The 6199-nt window shown below is 39.8% G+C and overlaps 1 pseudogene; it reads left to right on the forward strand.

Moving 5' to 3' along the window:
* Positions 1 to 2008: 2008 nt before the first annotated feature.
* LOC145402423 (5S ribosomal RNA) lies at positions 2009 to 2127 on the forward strand (annotated as a pseudogene).
* Positions 2128 to 6199: the final 4072 nt, after the last annotated feature.

A 6199-nucleotide genomic window follows, 5' to 3' on the forward strand; every position in this document is an offset into this window, starting at 1 on the left:
ATTATTATTATTATTATTATTATTATTATATTATTATTATTATTATTATTATTATTATTATCATCCATCCATCATCCAATCATACATTGCCCTATGAGGAGCGTAGGAGCCCGGGGCTAGGCAAGATGGTCCTGACATTTAAGATGAGAGTGACCAGCATCACTCATCCCTGAGTGGCATTATGTGAGCAATAAACCCCAACCACCCCTTGGATATAAACCTTCACCGGCTCCATCCGATTGGAGTGCCGTAATTACCCACTAAACCACCAGGCGCCAAATCTGGTTATATTGTTACCACCCAGCCTAGTAAATGGTTTCCTGGTGTACAGGAAATCATTTGGCTTGTCATTCAGGGTATAGTCACCCACAGGCAGAAGAAAGAGGAAAGAATGAAGGAAAGAAAGACAGAAGAGGGAGCATAAATTCACCCGGAGGCAGAAGGACGAGGAAAGAATGAAGGAAAGAAAGACAGAAGAGGGAGCATAAATTCACCCGGAGGCAGAAGGACGAGGAAAGAATGAAGGAAAGAAAAACAGAAGAGGATGAAAGGAAGAAAGGGTGGAGGAAATGAAAGTTCAGACACCTGTGAGCAGCACTACATCGAGTGAGTGGATGGTGAGCGCCCCCACCTACCACAAATTATTATTATTATTATTATTATTATTATTACCTCCGCCAGTGAAGTCGGAGGACGCTATGTATTCACCTATATTTGTCTGTTTGTTTGGCCACACGATATCTCCAAAAGTTCTCAATGAATTTGCATGAAATATTGTAGAAGGTTGGGCCATGGGCCAAGAAAGAAATGAATAATTTTAGGGCATGGGCCAAGAAAGAGTTGAATAATTTTAGGGTAGATCCGGATTCAGATCCGGATCCTATGTATCGCGCACAATATAAGTTCTTAATGAATTTCAATGAAATTTTGTGGACGAGTGGTCCATGGGCCAAGAAAGACTTGATTAATTTTCGGGGTGGACTGGATCCGGATCTGGGTCAGTCATTGGCGGAGGTGTGCGATCTATGAATGCTTTCTAGTTTTTTTATTATTATTATTATTATTATTATTATTATTATTATTATTATTATTATTTTCCTCACCTCATCCTTAGCATGAAATAAGAGTGTGATGAGGGTGTTGATGATGATTACACAACGATATTCATGCCTAAAACATCGGTTTAGAGAATCAGCTAAGTTCCAATAAATTTAATGTAATTTATTTTTGAGGTAGCGTGGATGTATTTTGAATCACATAAACATTTCTTACTTACACTGAGTGCTCCTGTGCAACGCGATGCAGGGGATTCGTGCATCCTTCTCTTCCCTCACGTCACCCACCTCATCAGTTAACCTCTCCTTCCCCATTACCTAAATGAGGCAGGTGAGATAAGCTGTGACCATTTACACGAGATTCGCTCAGCATGTTTTTTTTTTTTTCCATGTTATTACTTTAAGAACGAGTTTGGTCCCTCAAAAGTAACACATCATGATGCACCACACATCTTTCTTTATTTTATTTTTTTTTAATGTGTTGTTGATTAACACGTTGTTAAGTTTGTATTCAATTACACACAAAAATCTATAGTTTCCCAAATGGATTAGTGAGGTAATGGCAGTTTTCTGCTTTAATTATGTTCTTGGAGGCAGCAAAACTTATAATTTTCATTATTATTATTATTATTATTATGAGGATGAGGATGAGGATGAGGATGAGGATGAGGAGGATGAGGATGAGGAGGATGAGGATGAGGAGGATGAGGATGAGGAGGATGAGGATGAGGAGGATGAGGATGAGGAGGATGAGGATGAGGAGGATGAGGATGAGGATGAGGAGGATGAGGATGAGGAGGATGAGGATGAGGAGGATGAGGAGGAGGATGAGGAGGAGGAGGATGAGGATGAGGATGAGGATGATGATGATGATGATGATGATGATGATGATGATGATGATGATGATGATGATGATGATGATGATGATGATGATGATGTACCATCGTCAGTGTTATTATTGTTATGCCACGTTGAGTACACCGCTTCCCGTCCGATCAGCGAAGTTAAGCAACGTTGGGTCTGGTTAGTACTTGGATGGGTGACCGCCTGGGAACACCAGATGCTGTTGGCATCCCTACGTGTCAAGTGGGGTTGGTGGAGGATTAGTGCCCCTCCCTGTAAAACAATTAACTCTAAGCGCTTGACCACCCCGTTTGGGATACATGGCGTCTGGCAATGGATGGATTATTATTATTATTATTATTATTAACCTCCGCCAGGAAGTATATGATTTACCCTGCGTTTGTTTGTCTGTCAGTTTGTCTGTCTGTCTGTCTGTCTGTCTGTCTGTCTGTTAGCAGGATCATTCAAAAAGTTATGAACGGATTTTGATAAAATTTTGTGGAGGGGTGGACCCTGAGCCAGTGAATAAGTGATTAAATTCTGGATTGGATCCGGATCCGAATCCGGCGTATCCCGCACAATATCTTCAAAACTTCTTCGTGAATTTCAATGAAATTTTGTGGAAAGGTGGACCATGGACCAAGAAAGAATTGATTAAATTTTGGGGCGGATCCGGATCCGGATCCGGATCCTTTTCAATTGCAATAGCATTAGCGGAGGTATAAGCTCTCTGAGCGCTTTCTAGTTATTTTTGTTATTGTTAGTATAATCGTCATAATTATCTGTGTTATTGCTTATCGTTATGATAATAATAAGCATTACAGTTAGGTATGCCTTCAGATATTTTTTCATTGATCATTTACCTGGCTCGATTTTTTCTTGTGTATATTTGTAATAAAGTTGATTGTTTTAGTATACTTTATCTGTCTATCTTTCCCTGTATCTGTAGTTCAATACTGTATTGCCCCATCATGTGCTTAGGAGCCCATACGTAGGCTACTTACTCCAGTCATTGAAGGCGACTGATCAGTTGTTCTTCCCTGGGTGGCATCAGGTGAGCAGTATATCCCAACCACATCAAGTTGGAGCACTTTAATGCGCTTGACCACCAGGTATCCATTTGATTGTTACAGAGCATCGTGGAATTTGGCAAACCAAGTTCAGCAGGTGATCTGTGAATAGTTTTGAGGAAAAAAGGCCATATCAGCATGGATACAATTCTCAGCAGTTATTGAGCTACAGTTACTGATGATGAGTTAATTAGGAAGACCATTATCGCTCATAAGTTCATCAGATACTCTAACTCCGTAGCAGGTGAAAAGTGAACCCCTGTCGATATGGCTTTTTTTCTCATAAGTAATCCTAACATATATATATATATATATATATATGTAGATAGATAGATAGATAGATAGATAGATATTCTTGTATGTATGTATGTATGTATATATGCTTCTAACTCTTGGCATAGGCTTTAACAGCTCGTTCCCTGAGGCCCTGCAGTCCTCTTGCGTACCACACACGTTGGCTACCTACCATACACCTTATTGCCTTGCAACATACTCAGTCCAGTGTAGTAAATTATTTTCTGGGCAGTATGAAGCCGTTTGGCTTGTCACTGTGCTTAGAATCACATGAAGGTAGCACAATGTCAGGTGAATGGATGGTGGGTGCCTCTACTTGCCACGTACATTAACTTATTAAATGATGAGGAGCGAAGGTAAGGAGGTCCAAAAACGCAAGTAATGGTAAAGGTTTGGGAGTGCATGAGAGAGGGTGACATGAAGAAAGAGAGAAAACGAAGCAATGCAAGGAAAGAGGAAAGAGAAGCAAAGAAAGTTACTGAACGAGTTAACAAAGGAATTAAGAGGACATGGAAAACAGACAAAAGAAATAAAACTAATTGATAATATAGAAAATGAGAGAGAGAGAGAGAGAGAGAGAGAGAGAGAGAGAGAGAGAGAGAGAGCAAAAAATAAATAAATCTAAAAACCTTATATGAAAAAAACAAGCGGAGTGGCCCGAAAGGCGAAAGAGAAAGGAAAGAGGACGAGGAGAAAAATCGACAGAGAGGAAAAAGGAAGGAGCTATGAGAGAGAGCATAAATAGAGAAAGAGGCTGTAAGGGAGAAAAAATGAAGATAAAGGAGGAAGGAGGGCAAGCGAAAAACAAAACGCGATAAAGAAAAGTAATAATGTGAGAAAATATGAGCGAAAGAAGAAGACACAGAAGAAGAGCAAATTAGTTGTGTAAAAAATTGAAGAAATAGAGTGAAATAAAAAAACGAAAAGGAAATATGAAAGGTAATGAATATCGAAAATGGTAACTTAAAGCAACGAAAAAGGAGGAACTGTACCAAATGAAAAAAACGGCATATGAAGAAATATAAGACGTAAGGAGACATGGACCTGGATGTCAGGAATGTCAGGAAGAGGAAAAAAATAATATCGATGGAAGGAATTGAAACTGAGAAATAACAGGAGATTAATAAATAACGGAGAAAAGGGAGATCAGCAAAAAAGAAATACAACGGTGTAGAAAGAAAGGTAATAATGAAGAGGAAAGAAAAAAGGAATTATGAAAAAAGAAAAAAAATAAAATAAATTTAACAAAGCTAAGGGAATAAAAAAATCTAGAAAACACAAAAGCCAATTAAAAGGCGAGGAAAAAGGGAATCTCGATTTTTTTTTGCTTTACCCTTTCCTTTTTTTTTTTTTTTTTTTTTTTTGCATCGCGCCATGTCGAAATGAACTTATCCTGACTGACAACTGTGAGTGAACGAATTAATCTGAAAATGTTGGAAGACCCTTGAGAGAGGAAACAGAAATGGTGCTGTGTCGGGGTGAAGGGAAGGGAGAGAACGGACAGAGGCAGAGAAAAGGAGAGGAGTGTGAGAATTAGGGAGAGAAAGAAATAGGGAGGGAAGAAGGAAGGAATGAGGGGAGAAGGAAGTTTGAAAATAGTGGGAAGAGAGGAGAAAAAAGTAGGCTAATAGGGAAGAGAGGAAGGATGAGAGAGAAAAGGGAGGAAGACAGTTAGGAAAAGGAAGGAACGAAAGAACAAGGATAATAGGGAAGAGAGGAAAGGATGAGAGAGGAAAGGAAGAAAGGAACAATGAGAAAAAGGAAGGAACGAAGGAAGGAGGTAAGTAGTACAGAGAAGTGAGGAAGGAAAGGTAGGAGGGACAGTGGAAGGGCAGTAAGAGGAAAGGGATATTGTGTTGTGTCGAGGTGAAGGGAGGGAGAAAAGGAAAAGAAAAGGAAGGGAGAAAGAGAGGAACGAGAAGAATAGAAGGTAGGAATAAAGATGGAAGGAATGAAGGAGTGAACGAAAGGAAGGAAGGAATGGGGGAAAGAAAGTAGGAAAGGGAGGGAAGAATGAAGGAGAAGGAAGGAAAGAAGAGATGAAAGAAAGAAATGAGGGAAGACAAGACTGGAAGAACGAATTCGGCAAGATAAGGAAGAATGACGGAGAGAAGGAAGAGAAGAAGGAATGGGTCTGGATGAAAGAAAGGAAAGAAGGAACATAGTAATGAAGGGAAGGGAGAGGAAAAGAAGAAAAAGAAGAATAAAGGACGAGAGGAAGGAAGAAATGAGGGAAGAGAGGAAGGCATGAGGAGGTTGTAGGTACGAAGTAGGGAAGAGAGGAAGGAAAAAGGGGGGAAGGGAAGGAAGCAGTAAGAGAGGAAAGACACAAGCAAGGAAGATAGGAAAGAAAATGGAAGGAAAGGACTAAAGGAAAAAACATTTGGAAGAGAGGAAGGAAAATTAAAGGAAGAAAAGAAAGAACTATGGGAAGAATAGGAAAGAGAGGAAGGAAAAACGGAAGGAAAAGAAGAAAGAAGTTAAGAGGGGAATAGGGAAGAAAGGAAGGAAAAATGGAAGGAAAGGAAAAAAGATGTAGAGAGGGGAAGAGAGGAAGGAAAATTGAGAGGAAAGGAAGGAAGCAAGGTCCACTATCATTTCAAAGAGTTCGTGAGAGGCTGGCCAAGTAGAAGTCTCCTCACACTCCAACAGTTTCCCCTCCAAAGACGGCAGGTAAAAGTGAGGAGGACAACCCTGCGGTACAGAAAAAACATCATAGAAATTTTATAGGAATGGATGAATGGAAAATATAAACTATGGAAAAGAGAGTACCATTCACGAGGACTGCTTCAAGAATTTTCATGTTAACACTAGACGGGTTTATTGAGTCCGGGTAGGAGCCCTTAGACTGATCAGGTAAAGAATAGAGACGATATAAGACCTCTTTAGTAAGCGGTTTCTCCTAAGTTGAATAAAACCACCTGGTGCTTTAGAATT

Source organism: Coenobita brevimanus, chromosome 57, assembly GCF_032717465.1.
Source record: "Coenobita brevimanus isolate Jiangsu-jjx chromosome 57, ASM3271746v2, whole genome shotgun sequence".
NCBI lineage: Eukaryota > Metazoa > Arthropoda > Malacostraca > Decapoda > Coenobitidae > Coenobita > Coenobita brevimanus.